The sequence below is a fragment of the Cervus elaphus genome, chromosome 15, assembly GCF_910594005.1.
Source record: "Cervus elaphus chromosome 15, mCerEla1.1, whole genome shotgun sequence".
Lineage (NCBI taxonomy): Eukaryota > Metazoa > Chordata > Mammalia > Artiodactyla > Cervidae > Cervus > Cervus elaphus.
Window position 1 is genome coordinate 42194988 of NC_057829.1, and position 18141 is coordinate 42213128.

An 18141-nucleotide genomic window follows, 5' to 3' on the forward strand; every position below is an offset into this window, starting at 1 on the left:
TACCTTAAACCACTGACCTCCTGTAAGAAATAACTGCAACACTCATTCCTAGACGATAGGGACAGTTATCATATATTGGGTTACTGTTATCCTCCAAGCACCTGCCTTCTATATATCACCTCAGGTATCTTCAACACTGCAACAAAGTGTGTACTATTATCATCAGTTAACAGGTGAGGTAACTGAGTCTCAGCAAAGTTAAAGCATTTGTTTCAGTTTGAACAGATGCTGAATAGCAAAATGGCAATTCAAACAAGGGTTGGTCTGACTCTAAACTAAATTCTCCCTTGAGCCCACTCTTTATTTGTTAGAAACAAATGTACCTTCACTTGTTTTTGAATGAGTCCATACCAGCAACCTGAAACAAATAATACTTGAAACAATACTGCAAAGAGCCTTCAACACAAGGCCTAGCCCTGCTGAGCTCTCCTCATTCCCCTTGGGTTTACCCTTTCCTTGATGCAGACTGATAGGAGAAAAGTACCTGTCAAGAAGTCGAGAAGTACCTGTGTCCTGTGTCAAAGGCTGCATCCAAAAAGTCTCCGTGACCTGGTCTAGGCCTTCATCATGGACCACTCTCCAACAAGGAGCAGGGATGTTGTCTCTCCCCTGAGCTGCTTCTGTCGCCTCTGCTGCCGGCTTTGTTTACTGTTTGTTACTAAGCACTCAGTGGCCCAGCAATTGAGTCAACAAGGGCCCTTCCCCTTCCGGCGGATTGGTCTCTGCCCCGAGCCCCGTGCAGCCTCTGGCCTGTTAGCAGGCAGAGCCACCCCAGCAATCTGTGTCCTCAAAGCCAGTGAGCCGAGAGAGCCTCTAAGAGCTCAACTGGATTAGGTGCCACTGAAGGCAATGGGATTGCAGCTCAGCGGGAGCTTTGACCATGATGTCACCTTATCTCCTGGTCCAATCAAAAAATGGAGCCCTGCCAAGAACCAGGACCCGGCCAAGAACGGAGTCTTAATTTCACTAACTCCACCATTCTCCATGCCCTTTGGACCTGCACCAAAAGAACGGAGAAACATGCAAGAACAATGAGAAATAACCTGGAGCTGCCAGTTAGAAGGCCAGAGAAATGTGACTGTGATCATCAGATACACACACATAATAATAGTAACAACGGGACAGGAGGAACTCTGGAGATGATGGGTATGGTTATGGCATGGATTGTGGTGATGTTTTCATGGGTGTACAAGGATCTTTATACGCTTCCAATTGTATATGTTAAATATAGACCGCTCTTTGTATGTCAATCAGCCCTCAATAAAATGTTTTTGTTTTTTTTAAAGGAGGGCTACAGTTGGAGGAAAGGAATTCTCATACTCTCTGGTACTTAGGTTCAAAAAGGAGCCAGTAGACAGAGGGGAACAGCAAGAATTAGTGTGACATTAGCTCTGTAAAGGTAAAGGTGAAAGAGTAGATCGTCAGAGCCCTTCAAATAAAAGGCAGTTTCAAAATGGAGAGACTAAAAAAAACAGGAAACCAAGCATTTCACTTCGTATAAAGACCAAAGCATATAAAAATGACATTAGATGAAACCCAGAGCTAGGTGAGGGCATGCCTGGTGAGCAGTCCCATGTGCCAGGAGTGGGAATGTAGGTTAGTGCAACCTCTCAGTGGGGGCATTTAGCGATATTTATTAAAACTATAAATGTGCATGTCATTCATAAACACAGTTGCAAGGAACTAACCTCATGAATCATTCTGTAAAAGTTCACTCAAGCATATAAAAAAGGATGCTCATCACAATGTTTTTTGTAATAGTGAAAAACTAAAAGTCACCAAAGTGTCAATCAATAGTGGACAGCTAAATAAATTGCAGTTCATATACAGTGGAAAATGAACTACAAAGCAATGTCAAGGAGGCAGGTATATCTGTATGCACTCGCATTCAACACTTGCCAAGATCTTTTAAAAAACAAAAGGAGTGGAATAGGCCTGTAAGATTTCTCTTATTGTAAATATGTACATAATATATATAAATATAAAATAATTATTTATATATAGTACTATTTATGTAATGAGATGAGATGGATGGGTGGCATCACCAACTCAATGGACATGAATTTGAGCAAGCTCCAGGAGTTGGTGATGGACGGGGAGCCTGGCACGCTGCAGTTCACGGGGTCGCAAAGAGTCGGACATGACTGAGTGACTGAGCTGAACTGATGTATGTTATATATATTATGTATTCATATATATATATATATATATATGTATATATATATATATACACACTCTAGAAGGAATCACTAGAAACTTAACAGTGGTTGCTTTGGGGTGTTTTGAGTTGTTATCATTTACTCATTAGTTATTGCTTATTCAGGGAAATTATTATCCATTTCTGGGATTTTTCCCCGTGTACTCCCTTGTACTCTATTGCTCTAAAAAAACTAATAAATATTATATAATGTTTTACAACATTTATCTTTTTCCTGCTCAAGGCTACTTGTTTTCCACACTAGCTAGTAAAGCATGGTACAACCATCTTGTGCTGCTCCTCCCAAATTTGTTTGTTTCCCAAATTTGTTTCTCCCAAATTCATCATTTGCAACCATCTTGTGCAGTTTCTCCCAAATTTGTCAACTCATCAGATTTAAATTAGAACTTGATGAAATGTAGATCTCCCAACACCTCCCCAGAGCTGCTCAACCCTAATCTCTAGGGGAGAGCCAGGGGCATCTGTATTTTAGCTGCTGCTGCTGCTGCTGCTAAGTCACTTCAGTCGTGTCCGACTCTGTGCGACCCCATCCCTGGGATTCTCCAGGCAAGAACTCTGGAGAGGGTTGCAGTTTCCTTCTCCAATGCATAAAAGTGAAAAGTGAAAGTGAAGTCACTCAGCCATGTCCAACTCTTTGCGACCCCATGGATGGCAGCCCACCAGGCTCCCCCATCCCTGGGATTCTCCAGGCAAGAACACTGGAGTGGATTGCCATCTCCTTCTCCAATGCATGAAAGTGAAAAGTGAAAGTGAAGTCACTCAGTCGTGTCCAACTCTTAGCAACTCCATAGACTGCAGCCTACCAGGCTCCTCCGTCCATGGGATTTTCCAGGCAAGAGTACTAGAGTGGGGTGCCTTTGCCTTCTCCATATTTTCGCTAGCCCTAGGTAATTTTTATTTGGTAATTTATTCGGGTCAACCATGTACAGTTGAAGAAACTGAGGCTCAGAAAGAGAACATGAACTGCTCCAGATATGTGGCTGGTTCATGGTAGAGCAGACAGCAGCACGGAATCACGGATGCCCAGGTGTGGGATGGTCTGCCTCAAGTCCCCACTGCATTCACCTTTTTTTGTTACCAATGTTAGCACTCAGCAGTAATCCCCTTCTACAATTATCTCTGTTAAGATTTTACTCATTCACATTAGAGCAAGAAAAAATCCTAATTCAGTATTAAAATTTTTGAAATGGCGTATCTCTAAAACTTCAATTGTTTCACTTTTAAGAACCATGTTAATCCATATTTACCTACTGTTCTTGAGAGCAAGGTATATAGTCAAGTAGAATTCAATAGTAAAACTGATTCCTGTTACACTTTTTATGCTTTTTATCAAGGCTATGTCCAAAGTATAAATTAATCAAATATAAAATAATAAAGTTGTATTATTCTAAACAGAATCCAGGACCTCACATACATTGCTACTGAGAATATAAAAATGGTATGGCCACCCAGAAAAACAGTTTGGCAGTTTCTTTTTAAAAAAAAAAACTAAACATATCTTTCCCAGTAACTAAACTGTTAGGCATTTATCCTAGAGAAATTGAAACTTCTATCCACACAGAAACTTGTAAATGATTGTTTGTCAGCTTTATTTACAACAGTCAGAAACTGTTAACAACTGAAATGTCCTACAGGACACGAATAGTTCAACAAACTGTGGTCTATGGAATCCTGTGTGCCTGCTCAGTCATGTCCGACTCTGCAACCCCATGGACTGTATGTAGCCTGCCAGGCTCCTATGTCCATGGACTTTTCCAAGCAAGAATACTGAAGTGGCTGCGCCATGGTATCTTACTCAGCAGTAAAAATGAATGAATCACTGATACAAGCAACACACAAATGAATCTCAACAGCATTATGTTGAGTGGGAGAAGCCAATTTCAAATAGTCACATATAGTATGATTCTACATATATGACATTCTTTACAAAATTATAGAGATGGAAGTCAAGTTAGTGGTGGCTAAAGGTTAGGGATAGGGTGAGTCATTATAAAGGGATGGGATGAGGGAGATCTTTGTAGTGATGGAATAGCTCTGCATTTTGCTTAAGGTGGTGGGTCTGCAAAGGATGTGCATCTCCGCCCATCCCTGAACCCCTAGCTGGAATATATCTCTGTAGCCTTGACTCACCTGACTGCCTCCAAAGGGTCCAGGAGGCATCTTGCTTGCTTCTCCAACCACTTGTCTTAGCTCCTCCTTCCAAAACCTGAGTATCTTTGAGATACATGACAAGATGCCCTGCCACCCTTCCTGCCATCATCTATCCACTCCTAAGAAGTCCCCTACTCAGACTTAGACAAGAAGACCCACTCCACCCTTCTCTGAAGGCACCTCTCCCCAGTGAATGAGAAGTCCATGGGCCAAGAGTTCATACGGATCAGCCCCTGAGATGAAGGAAAAAAGGAGTATGTGTCTCTTGGGTGAAAACCCAAGAATTCCTGCCACAATGCTGCACCTCTAGCACCCAGATCAAGACTGTGTCTCATAACAGATACTCACTAAATACATACTGATTGGATGAATATTTGGAATATTTGTGCCCTTAAAGACTAAAGTGACAGACACAGGACCCAGACAGTACTCACGATGACACTGTAGAGATATGCTCTCCTTGGTTTAGTTTCACTAGTCTCTCTTAGTTTCACTAGCTCTGTGAAGTCAATGATTTTTTGCTGTTTTTCCAAAAGATGATTAAATCTCAGAAAGGCTAAATGAATCGGGTAAGGTCACCTAGCTGGGAAATGGATAAAGTGATCAAATGCATGGGGAATTCCTAAAGTGGCAGAAACTGCATTCAAGAGCATGGGAACGACTGATGACGAGAGGTCCTACAGAGGCGCAGGACCAGAAACCACTTGCTTTAACAAAAGTCAACTGTGTGTCAAGGCTTTTTATTACATACACATCATATATGATTCTATATGCACACACCCTGGGACATGAGGAGTATTATCTCCATTTCACAGATTAGGAAACTAAGGCTCTGAGAATTAAGATAATTTGCCCAAGGACACATAACTATAAACGATGAATTAGAATTTGAACCCAAATTAGACTTCAAAACCTGTGTACCTCCCACTGGAAGAACCAACACAAGGGAAAGCCTTGGAGAGGTGGAGAGGTCATTCTTTCTTTAAGGAAGAAAAGATGAGTAAATGAGATGAGTGGAGAGATGAGAGGAAGAAGAGAAGAGATGAGAAAGGATGAGGGAAAGGGCATAGAAATGTTGAGGCCAATGGGGAGAGTTTGAAACACTTCATGTCAGATGGCCTCAGTCCTTCCAGGAAAGCAGCTTCCATGTTCTTTCTTCTCATGGCAACGTATTCCAGTTGTTGACAAAGTGCCAGGAAGAGACAAATAACCCCTTGAGAGCCCAAGTGAAAAAGGAAATACCAAATCAGAAAAGAGACCCATTCTTTGGTAGTTTCTCTGCACTCAGTAGGTGAGGAGCAGAAGTTCCTCTAGATTTGTTCATTAGGAAAGGGGCCAGGCACACTCTTCCCATCATTTCTTGCTTGAATATTTTCCTTGATAGATGAGACAGCTGTAATCCATAAATGGCCCACCCAAATAAGGGGAGGAGGCCATAATGAAAAAAAGAGTAGGGGACATTGTCTGAGGTGTTTTTCTTTGCCCCTATCAAGTTGCTAAAAAGAAAGGCTTTCCAAGAGCAGTGACAAGGCAGTCCCATGTTCAACAAGACAGACCCAGCATGCAGTATCCCACCTGTGACCATGACACCTACTGGTCACCACTGGAACTACAGCTGCCTCAGTCATGAAATGCCAGTTCTTGTCAGCGGACCTTAATGGCTGCTTGGCATGTAACACGGCCTGATTAATGCAATTATATTTTAGAATTAAAGAACCTCCTTCCATCTGTCCAAGGACTGATAATGAATTTGACAGGACCAGGGACTGGAAAGGTCACGGTGGCCAAAGAGATGGCAATGAGGTAGCAGATGTGAAGGGTGCTGGAGAGGAATCTGCTTTGTGAAAAGGAGGTGGTACTTTAAAGGTATTTAAGATGCTTTGTTTGAAAAGAGTGTTGGAGAGAGAGTAAGAGAAGAATGGAAGGATTCTTTCCAAGGCCAAGGCAAAATATGGGGCTCTAGTCCTATTTAAGAATTTGATAATGACTGCTTTAAATCTTTAGGTATATCTAGGGAGAATTGGCAACTTTGCAACAGTCTTCCAATTCACAAACATAGTGTATCTCTCCACATATTTATAGGTCTTTTTTAATGCCTTTAGTTAAGTTTTATAATTTTTTTCATAGAGGTCTTGCATAATTTGTTAGATTTATATCTGTGTACTCCATATTTTTAAACTAATTTGAAGTATCTTTTAACTCATTTAGTATTTATTTTATTATGTTTGTTGTTGGCATGTAGAGAAATATAATTAATTTTTAAATGTTGATTACTTTGCCAAACTTGTCTATTAATTATAATAATTAATCTGTAGAGTCTTTTGAATTATCTACATATATATGTTATAGTTCCTTAACAATAACAGTTTGAATTATTCATTTCCAATTCTTTTACCTTTTACTTCTTATCTTGCTTTATTATATTAGAACATACGTTCCAAATAGGAAAAGGAGTACGTCAAGGCTGTATATTGTCACCCTGCTTATTTAACTTATATGCAGAGTACATCATGAGAAACGCTGGGCTGGAAAAGCACAAGCTGGAATCAAGATTTCCGGGAGAAATACCAATAACCTCAGATATACAGATGACACCACCCTTATGGCAGAAAGTGAAGAAGAACTAAAGAGCCTCTTGATGAAAGTGAAAGAGGAGAGTGAAAAAGTTGGCTTAAAGCTCAACATTCAGAAAACTAAGATCATGGCATCCAGTCCCATCACTTCATGGGAAATAGATGGGGAAACAGTGGAAACAGTGGCTGAGTTTAATTTTCTGGGCTCCAAAATCACTGCAGATGGTGACTGCAGCCATGAAATTAAAAGATGCTTACTCCTCAGAAGGAAAGTTATGACCAACCTAGACAGCATATTAAAAAGCAGAGACATTACTTTGCCAACAAAGGTCCAAGGCTGTGGTTCTAGTCAAGGCTGTGGTTTTTCCAGTGGTCATGTATGGATGTGAGAGTTGGACTATAAAGAAAGCTGGGTGCAGAAGAATTGATGCTTTTGAACTGTGGTGTTGGAGAAGACTCTCGAGAGTCCCTTGTACTGCAAAGAGATCCAACCAGTCCATCCTAAAGGAGATCAGCCCCAGGTATTCATTGGAAGGACTGATGTTGAAGCTGAAACTCCAATACTTTGGCCACCTCATGTGAAGAGCTGACTCATTTGAAAAAACCCTGATGCTGGGAAAGATTGAGGGCAGGAGGAGAAGGGGTCAACAGAGGATAAGATGGTTGGATGGCATCACCAACTCAATGGACATGGGTTTGGGTGGACTCTGGGAGTTGGTGATGGACAGGGAGGCCTGGTATGCTGTGGTTCATGGGGTCACAAAGAGTTGGACATGACTGAGCAACTGAACTGAACTGAACAGTACAATATTGATTAAAAATGGAACAAGGCTTCATTATTTGATTTCTGAATTCAGAGGTAAAGTTTTCAGCATTTTGCCATTAAGGGATGACATTTGTTGTTTTGAGTAAACACATAATAATGACTAAGGAAATTATTTTCTATTTAGTTTGCTTAAAATTTTTACTGTGAATGGGTTTTGAAAAATCCAGCACTTTTTCAGAATCCATTAGGATGATCATATAATATTTTCCCTTTCCTCTGCTACTGTAGTCAATTATTTTAATTGATTTTCTAAGGTTAAATCAGTATTCCTGAAATAAGCTGAACCTGGTCATGATAGTTATCCTTTTTATATATCACTGGATTCAGGTTGTTAATATTTTGCCTAGAAACTTTACATTTATATTTGTGTGATTTTAGCTTATAATTTTCTTTTCTTTATTGACCTTCTAAATTATAAAGGTTATGCTATCTTCATAAAATGAGTAATATAATAAGAGGATTATCTGTTCCTTGAATTTTAGATAGGACTTGCTGATAAAGCTTTTAAGGTCTAACAGAGCTGGGTGGGTAGCCCACTACACAAGCCTCCATTTCTTCTTGGAGCTATGAAAACTAGAAAACAACTTGGCTTTGTATTATCTTTTTGTAAGCTATCTGGGTCATCCAGTGCAAGCATCAAGGGGAAATTCTTCTCTAAGTGTGCCATGAGTTCCATTGTTTTACTTGTCCTGGTTTTGGAAGTTCACCCCTCCATTTTCCCCACTACTATTCCACTCAGTGTTCTATAAGACCCTATTTTTGCAATTCTAAGTAGCCCATGTTCCCTAGAAGATAGGCAATGAATGCTCATTACAATAAAGTTTTCACTACCAATGGAAAATTCCCAGAATGCAAGGATACTTGCACACAAGCACACTCATTTTGGAGGTCTTCAAAATTTGTGTTTCATTGGGAACTAGTTCTCCATGCCCCATCAGGGTGGAGAAGAGACAGCAGCATGGCTTGCTGGAGGCCATTCCCAGTGTGATCTGGCCCATCTCTATACTTGTATGTGTATCACATTTGGGGCAGACACCGACAAAAACCCTTTGTAGAGCAATCCTGTGTCTCTTGGATTCTAGTGAGCATTAATTTGGATTGGATAGTTCCATTTTCTCACCCTTCTAACTCTAACGTAGAAGAACTAGCAAGTTCAACGAGGGTAAATTCTCTGTGATCTCCAAGGCCTTCCATCCTTGGCAAGCGTTGGGGAAATGATGGAGTACAAAGGTCAGCAACTCATAAGAAGGCCAAAGAGATATTCTGGGATCCCCAGAGACTGGAGGAATTTGACCAAATACTAAAGTCTTGGGCCTCAGTATTTTCTTGATGTGAACTTTTTCCTGGTACATCCAGTGAGTTCTAATGGAAGAAATCTGGTTTAGAAATATTGGAAATTTTCCTTTTAAAGATTCATCTCTTAAAACCAGAGTGTCTTGGGGCAGGACCCAGGAATGACAAGTTCTGTTTGTTACTGACATCAGAGCCCCCTTAGGAGTCTTCAGTTGGTTTGGGGGAGCAGAGAAAGGAAAGACAAGGTAGAAGATTTGAAGGGCACAGAGTGTGGAGGGAAGATGAGATTCCTGGCATTTTACATGTGGTGGGATAGAATCAGGTTGGAGAGAATGACTAGGGGCTGGAGAATGAATGGGTTCCTGACAAATCCCACCAAAGACATCAAGTCCCTGGGACAACGGAAATGTCCAATTTCAACCTCATGTTACGCAGTTTCTAGATGTGTTCTTTGCTGCTTTCTGCACTGCACCACCACCCTACTTTAGTACTTGCAGGGGACAGGTGGACTAGTCCACACCTTTTATACCTGGCTCTAGGCCAGTGAGGATCATGTTCAAATATGGATACATTTAAACAGTGCAAGAAGGAAATTACACTATCAGCCTCCACCCTAAAACCCTGGTATGTGACCCAGGTCTCTGCCCTGTACCTCCACCCTAAACACACACACACACACACACACACACACACACATACACACTTACACACACAACCAGAAACTGCCTCCTCTTCTCCATGGGATCTCAGGTCCTTGGTTGCTCCTGCCTGCCCCAGGGGAAGTGCAGCCAAGAAAACTAGAAAGCACCCTTCTTTCTGGCTAGCTTTATATTCATAGTTTTGAAAGAATCAGAAATATGTGAGCAATTATTAGCAAGTGATAATTTTTTATTATAATTTTTCTTTACTTCCCAAATTCTAATTTGGCTATGTTTCTTCTATAATATATGTGTATTGACATGTAATGAATTATACATATATCTATATAATATATATTGGAGAAGGGCATGGCAACCCATTCCAGTATTCTTGCCTGGAGAATTCCATGGACAGAAGGGCCTGGCAGGCTACAGTCCATGGGGTTGCAAAGAGTCAGACACGACTGAGTGACTAACACATATTGTGTGTGTGTGTGTGTATACATATATATATAGTTACTTCTATCCTTGGCCAAGATTATAATATATAAAATATGATGTGATATTATATAGATGATAGATATCATATATAATACATATGGAATGTATATAACGGATGGGCTTCCATGGTGGTTCAGTGGTAAAGAATCCACCTGCCAATGTAGGAGACATGAGTTCAATCCTTGGGCCAGGAAGATCCCCTGGAGAAGGAAATGGCAACCCACTCTGGTATTCTTGCCTGGGAGATCCCATGGACAGAGGAGCCTGGCAGACTCCATGGGGTTGCAAAAGAGTTGGCCATGACTTAGCAACTAAACAACAATGACAAATACATATACCATATACACATATCCAGTGCAGAATACCTTGTCCCTGCAGATCCACTCTCCACCCTCTCACCTGCTCTATGCTTTGAGTGGGGTGGGAGGGACTCATCTGTAAAGACTGTATCATGGGCTCCCTGGCCTTCTGCTTGTGGTTCTGTTTGGCCAATGGGAGGCAACACGCAATGGCAGCAGACAGAAGATGAGAAGTCAGGGTATTCATTCCCCCTCTACTTATGTGTTGAGGGTTGTCTGTGTCCTTCTACCACAGACCACAGCTCCTGTCAAGTGGCTCTTTCCTGTAACTGCCCTGGCTTGGTGCTGAAAACCGCTTCTTCTCCTCGCCCCTCGAGACCAGGTGTGTTTAAGGCTCCCACGTTGTCAGTAGCCCCAAGATACTGCCTCACCACCTGGTGGTTCCCTTTAACCCTTCCCACACCTCTGGAGATAGCCCTTATTAAACTCTCCTTAATTACCCCATTTGAGTGAGGCTATTTCCTGTGGGGATATTGACTGGCACAAACAAATAATGCAAATACTTTGTGCAAATCTTAACAGAATTAAAATTTAACCTCCTTGAAGAGTAAGGCAGCCCCCACTTGCAATCTCATCCTTGAGAATAATTCCTTGCCCCTGACTCTACCTTCTCTTGAACCTTGCTGAGGGGAAACAGACCGATCAACAACTCCCTCCCCAAGCGATTCCATAGCGACATTTCTGTAACCTCCTTACCTTGACTGCCCCTGACCTCCCTGAAGACACAGCTGCCTTTTCAGTTCTCATGGCAAGTGCAAGTTCCCATTCCTCATGGCCCAAGCCCTCCTGTTTTGAGAGGTCTACTATTTCTTTACCAAGCCTTCCTTCTGCCCTTTCCATATTTCCTGATATTCACGAGGTATTTGGAAATGTTTCTATTGGCATAGAATATCATATATAACATACATAACATAACATATTATACAATCAGTCTGGGTAAATTCAATGCCCAAGGCAGGGCCAACTATATAATCGCCAGTACAAAATGAGAACGGGAGGCCCCTTTTTCAAAAAGCAGGAAAAAATACATCATTAAAGGTTGTGGTGATAGTTTAGTTGCTAAGTTGTGTCCAACTCTTGTGACCCCATGGACTGTAGCCCGCCAGGTCTCCTGCATTGCAGGCAGAATCTCTATCGACTGAGCCACCAGGGAAACCCATCATTAAAGGTACTAAAATACAAAGTTTTTCCCTTTTAAGTATTTTACTACTTACCGAATTGTGGTGCTGGAGAAGACTCTTGAGAGTCCCTTGGACTGCAAGGACATCAAGCCAGCCGATCCTAAAGGAAATCAATCCTGAATATTCACTGGGAGGACTGTTGTTGAAGTTCCAATACTTTGGGCACCTGATGGGAAGAGCTGACTCATTGGAAAAGACCCTGGTGCTGGGAAAGACTGAAGGTGGAAGGAGAAGGATATGGCAGAGGATGAGATGATTACATAGCATCACCAACTCAATGGACATGAATTTGAGCAAACTCCAAGGGTTAATGGAGGATAGAGGAGCTTGGCGTGCTGCAGTCCATGGGGTCTCAAAGAGTTGGACACCGCTTAGTGACTGCACCACAACAACAATAATGATTCAGGAGTAACAGCATAAACCTACAGATTACAAAAATGATCGCATTTTTGCTGTCGTAATTTGATATTATTTCATATTAATTACCTTTGGTGTCATAATTTTTATAATGAATATAATACTTTGCTATTATGGTTCTTGATTGATCATAATAATTTTCTGACTCACTTTTCTACAAATTCATTTGTCAGGTAATCAAAATTTATAGTTTTAACAACTTTTTCAAAATCAACTTTCAATTGATATAATTGAAAATGACATCAGTTGCTCTTGGCAAGTGAAGATAACAAATAATTTTTTATAATTTTAAATTTGAGGAAAGTTCCTTGGTGCCTAGTGGTTAGAATTCTGGACTTTCACCTCTACAGTCCATGGTTCAATCCCTGGTTGGGGAACTAAGATCCTGCAAACCACATGACATAACCAAAAATAAAAATAAATTTTTTGAGAAGGATCTTTCTGTGGATGCAACAGCTATTGGTGCTGTGGTGAGTATTTTATAGGCTGTGATAACATCAGGATAAATTTCTGACAAATTATTTTAAAATAAAAATGTTAGTACATTTGGAAATGATGATTAATAAAGAAGATTTTTTCTAAAAGAAAAATTAACTCAGTTTTACGTCTTACAGTTTTAAATGTAAATTTATGCAATGTCATTTTAATATTTCCTCTGATACCTTCTGTAACTTGTGCAAAGTTGAACAAGAAATGAAAAGCTGCTTCATGAGTTGTGTGTGATTTAAAACAGCTATTTGTGCATTATTGCTTTATTGCTGTATTATCAATTATAAGGAAAAATCAAGTTTAAAATTGTCTTCCTCATTAATAACTGGTTCATCTGTAGCTTCATGTGAAAATGGTATTCATTTTCATTGAATAAAACAATCCTTAACCTTAATTTCTAAGCCTGTAGATATTTGCTTTGCCATGTCACTGCAGTTTTTGAAACCAGGTATTCTAAGCTTTTTGAAGAACTCTAATAATACCCTGATACGATTTACTGCAATGTCTATGGGGCATCTGTATTTTCTAAAAAAGTACAGTTGTATGGCTAACAAAGTTATTTGAGTAGGAGCAGAGTCTGTCACCGTGCCTGTGCATGTGCACCCATTTGGGTCCAACTGTTTGTGATGTATGGACTGCAGCCAGCCAGACTCCTCTGTCCATGGGGATTCTCCAGGCAAGAATGCTGGAGTGGGTTGCCATTCCCTTCTCCATGCTATTTCCTACTTCAGGGTGTTTTCCTGACCCAGGGATGGAACCCATGTCTCTGGTGTCTCTTGCCTTGGCAGGTGGATTTTTTTTACTACTGAGCCACCAGGGAAGCCCTTCTGTCCTTGAGTTCAAGTCAAAGAATTCATATTTGTGCAGATTCCCCAGGGAGGTGCTCTGGAGACTGATGGGAAGGTGCCTTTCACTGAGGTCCCAGCCCTGCCCTCATGCAGATCCCCCTCCTCACTCCTGGGCCAAGTTCACGGCTGCCACCACGGCTGCTGCTTCTACTACTGCCACTGCCATTGAAACTAGTCATCATTCAAACTTAAAAGAATATATTTGAAAGTATGGGAAGTGCTGTTAATAAATACACTAGGTGTAAACTGGGCCCATCCTGGACAATCGGGGACATCTAGTTCTACCTGTCCAACACAAAGACTAGCAGTTCCTTGACGACTCACTTTATGAGTGATTTTTAGTTCTGCTTCAGATCAACTATTCACAGTGGTGAACATGCCTAGTGGCTGCTCCACGTCAGAAACTTAAACTACAACATCTCATCTAATTCCTCTCTGGCCAGCTCCTTCAGGCACGCCCCTATGTACACTGACAACCATTCTCAGTCCTAAAGTACTGAAAACCCTTGCTCCTTGTGTGAATTTTGCCCCAATCTATCTGTCCTCTACCGGCTTCACCATACTTCTTGCCTCACTGTGCCTCTTGCCCAACCTGGACCCCACAGTCCTTATCCTGATCTTCCCAGGAATACTTTCAATTTCCTTGCCCTCCACCCTTTCATTCAACATGCTTAGGAAAACCCCAGCTCCTGGATACTCTTTCCAAGTGTCTTTATTTCTCTGAGTTGAGAAAGATTCTACAGAAATATCTACCATTAAGCCATTTTGAGGGATTTCCCAGGTGACTCAGTGGTTTAAAAAAAAAAATCACCTGTCAATGCAGGAGACACAAGAGATGCAGGTTCAATCCTTGGGTCAGGAAGATTCCCTGGAGTAGGAAATGGCAACCCACCCCAGTATTCTTTCCTGGAAAATTCCATGGACACAGAGCCTGGTGGGCTCCAATTCACGGGATTGCAAACAGTTGGACACAACTGAGCACATGCACACACACGCCCCCCTCTCTCTCTCACACACACACACACACACACACACACAAACCATTTTGAAACCTGACTTTCGATTGCAATTGAATACCACTCAAAAATCCTTGAACTTGCTATTTACTTGGCACTCTTGTACTTCTTCCCTCAGATCTATAAGCTTTATAGGACTGTTTGGGGTGAAGGGAAGTCTAGTGCCTTGGCTAGTCTCTTCTGGGGGATTTCTTTTCTGTGTAGTTTGTTTTTCTTTTGTGGTTAAAATCTTTGCCCCACAAGCTAGCTCCTAATATTTGATTTGCTCTTTGGCTTGCTTCTTCCAGCCCCGTCCAGTCTCCCTCTCAAGGCTGCTGACCTCTGACACAATGGGGAATTCTACCTCCAAGATCCTGATGCCCACCCTTCTGTGAAGGTAGAATGAGCCATGTATTTGAATCTATCAGTTTGGTCCCATCTTCTCTAAGAATGTGCACAAGAGGATCCAAACAGGGTGGTCCTCATCTATTTGTGGGCACAGCCTTGCTTGATTGCTTGGTGATAGAACCTCATGCCGTGGTCCTGCCTTTGAGAAGTTTACCTGTGATATCCCTATTATTCCTGCTGATTCCAAGGGAAGGGGAGTCCTGCTCTCTGCTCTGCATAGGCTGACATCTACCAACCACACTTTGGCTTTACAAGGAAATAGAACACTGTGAGGGGTAAGGAAAGTGGGCTGGGTTTGAGACCTTATCCGTCTTCGTGTGGTTTAGCAGAAATAATTTTCTCCCCTATTAATGCAGGATTGTTTATCTGTCAAGCATCAGTTGGAGTATAAACTGCCTTAGATTCAGGAAGGAATGCTCACTTTCTTCCCTGTGTAGTTGTCTTTCATTTAAAAGGTCCATACCTTGAAGGGTTATGGCATTTCCCTCTGCCTTTCCTCCACACAGAAACTCTACTCTCCTCTGCCCTCTTCTTAGGTCCACAATAAGCCTCAAGCTGGAAGGCTGATGCAGCTGAGAATTAATCTTGCTAGTTTGGGCATGAGGGGCAATGAAACCTACCCCAGAGAAGCAGAAATGTTTTTGTATGGGAATCTGCTTGGGAACAGGATAAAGGAACTGTAAGGACCATCCTTTACCAGATGGTCTCCTACCCTCTGCTTTCTAAAAACAAGAACATTGTTTCAGGACCACTGGAGACTCCAGATCACCCCTGGAGTCATGGACAGGAGACACATCCTGGCGGGTCTCTTGTCCGGCCAGAGGCCTCTGGCAAGGCAGTCATAGTAAACACCTCTCTTAGCAACACTTCTGCTTTGCAGGGGGCTCAAAATCCTGCCACCTGAAGACAATGACTCTTAACTCTACAGGGATGCCAGAATCTCCTTCTTGCTAGCCAATAACACTACAAAAAGCCTTTCTAAATTTAGCTGGGAGTGGGTAGAACTTTTGGCAGAGGTTGGGAATTCATAGGGGACTCCCTACTAAAAGGTCATTTTCTGGATGCAAGCCAATCTAACATGAATTCCGGTTTTACATCTGAGGGGCAAGGGAGGGAACCATGGAGGTGGTGATGGAGTTGAAGACAGAAATGGATGTAGAGACAGAGATGGAGATGGAGGTGGGGATGAAGACAGAAATAGAGATGGAGATGGAGATGCAAGGGCGATGTGTCCTCCCTAAAACTGTCAAGGGAGAGGGGCCAGTAGTGAATGGCTCTCTTCTCTCTACCACGGGACCTAGATGAATTTTCTGCAGTACAAACAGCAAAATTTCACTGGACTGGAGGAGATGTAGGTGAAAGGATTGTAAATGAGGCACAGAATCCTTGTTGAGACACCTGATGAAAAGTCTTCTTCCTAAATATATATTTATTTAAAACAACAGCAAGGATTTTATTTATTGTTACAGGACTTCAATGACATATTCTTTCCCTTCCACTCAATTCCCTTTTTTTTTCTCCAGGGGATAAATACTGAATACCTTCAAAGCTGGTTGTGGATAGCAAGAGGGCAATTTAGCACAGGTATATCTTAGCTGTGGCAGGCAGGTGTAGAACTTTATTAAAGAACCAGTAATGAAACAACTCCTCAGCTCTTCTTTTACTGAGTCAGCCCTCAATAGGTTCACAAGGAACTACAATCAGTTAACAAGGAAGAATGCCATGAGAAGGAAGGAGGAGGCCTAGAGCCATGTCTGGGTTACAGAAAGGATTTTGAATTTGCAGAATATCAAAGACGATAACATTCGATCACAAGTAGTGAAATGCCTTCTGAAATCACATACATGCACATATACGTATATAAACATGCAGGATGTCTTTTTCTAGATGTAGTAAGTGGAAGCTGACAGTGGAAGGCTGAGGCTTAAACAGAAGCTCTTCCTGTGGAAAGAGAGGCTGTTAACAGCATTATAGAAATAGGTATGAAAATTGGGAGCTCTGTGCTGCAGTACTCACTTCACAACTGCTCTGATTATTTTGTCTTTTGCTACCTCCAGGTGTTCAATATTATCTGGTGGGGAGTAGGAGGTACCTGTCAATACTTCCACCTGCCTGTCCAATCTTATATCCTCCACCCTTTCCTTCACCCTGCTCTCCCAGGAATCTTACACTCATGCTTTTTCCTTCTGTTCCACCTTTCCCTCCTAACAGTCTCCCCACCAGATGTAAATATGCTTGCATCTTCCTTCACTTCCTGACTCATCATTACCTACCATCTCCATTTTCAATCTCCCATTCATTCCTTAGCCCACTTCAAACTACTTCTGGATCTAAGTACTCCAGGATTTTAAGCTTCCTCTTATACTTGATATTATTGATCACTCCTTCTTGAATCCTTCTCCCCTGGTTTTCCTTCTTCCTCTTGGCAGCTCTTTCTCAGGCTCGTCTTTTTTGTATGAATTCAGTGCTGAAGTTCCTCAAGCCTGGCTCCCAGCCATGTTTTCTTCTTGTTCAGTACCTTTTCTCACTCAGGCCTAGGCTGACTGATCCACACCCAAGGCTTCAAGTCATCACTATCTGTCAGTGATTCTTCTCTTATCCACCTGGTCCCAGCTCTGAATACCACCTTCCAACTTGGCATCTCTTTGGGGCAGATCGAAACCTTCAAACTGTTTGCTCTCACAATCTTTCCATGCAACCCCTGTTCTCTTCCAAGATTTCCATCTCAGTGAGCCAGCACACACATCCCATCTTTGGCCACATGCAAAAAACTTATAACTTTTCCATAATAACTCTGTTTCTCTCACTGCCCACCCAAATCCATCACCAAGTTCTGTGTACTGGATCTCCCAAAGGGTCCTTTTACTGTTTCCATGACCACCACCCTAGAGCAAGCCTCCACCATCTGCCATCTAGACTACTCCTGTGTCTACCTGGCCTCTTTTCAACAAGTAATCTTTTCAAGATACCATTCTGACCATGCCACTCCCTTTGCTACAGCATGTCAGGTGCTTCCCATTGCACTTAGGATAAAGCCAAGATTTTCAGCATGAGTAGTATGGCTGTACTAGGTTTGGTTCTTTTCTAATCTTTCAAACATCGTCTCATAGCTCCTTCTTCTTTGCTTTTCCAGCAGCTCTGGTCTTTTCCTCAATTTATCAAACTGACCCTGCTCCCTGTCATCACATGAGTCTTACACACTAAATTACCTCTGTCTGAAACAAGTATTTTTTGCCTAGTTGAA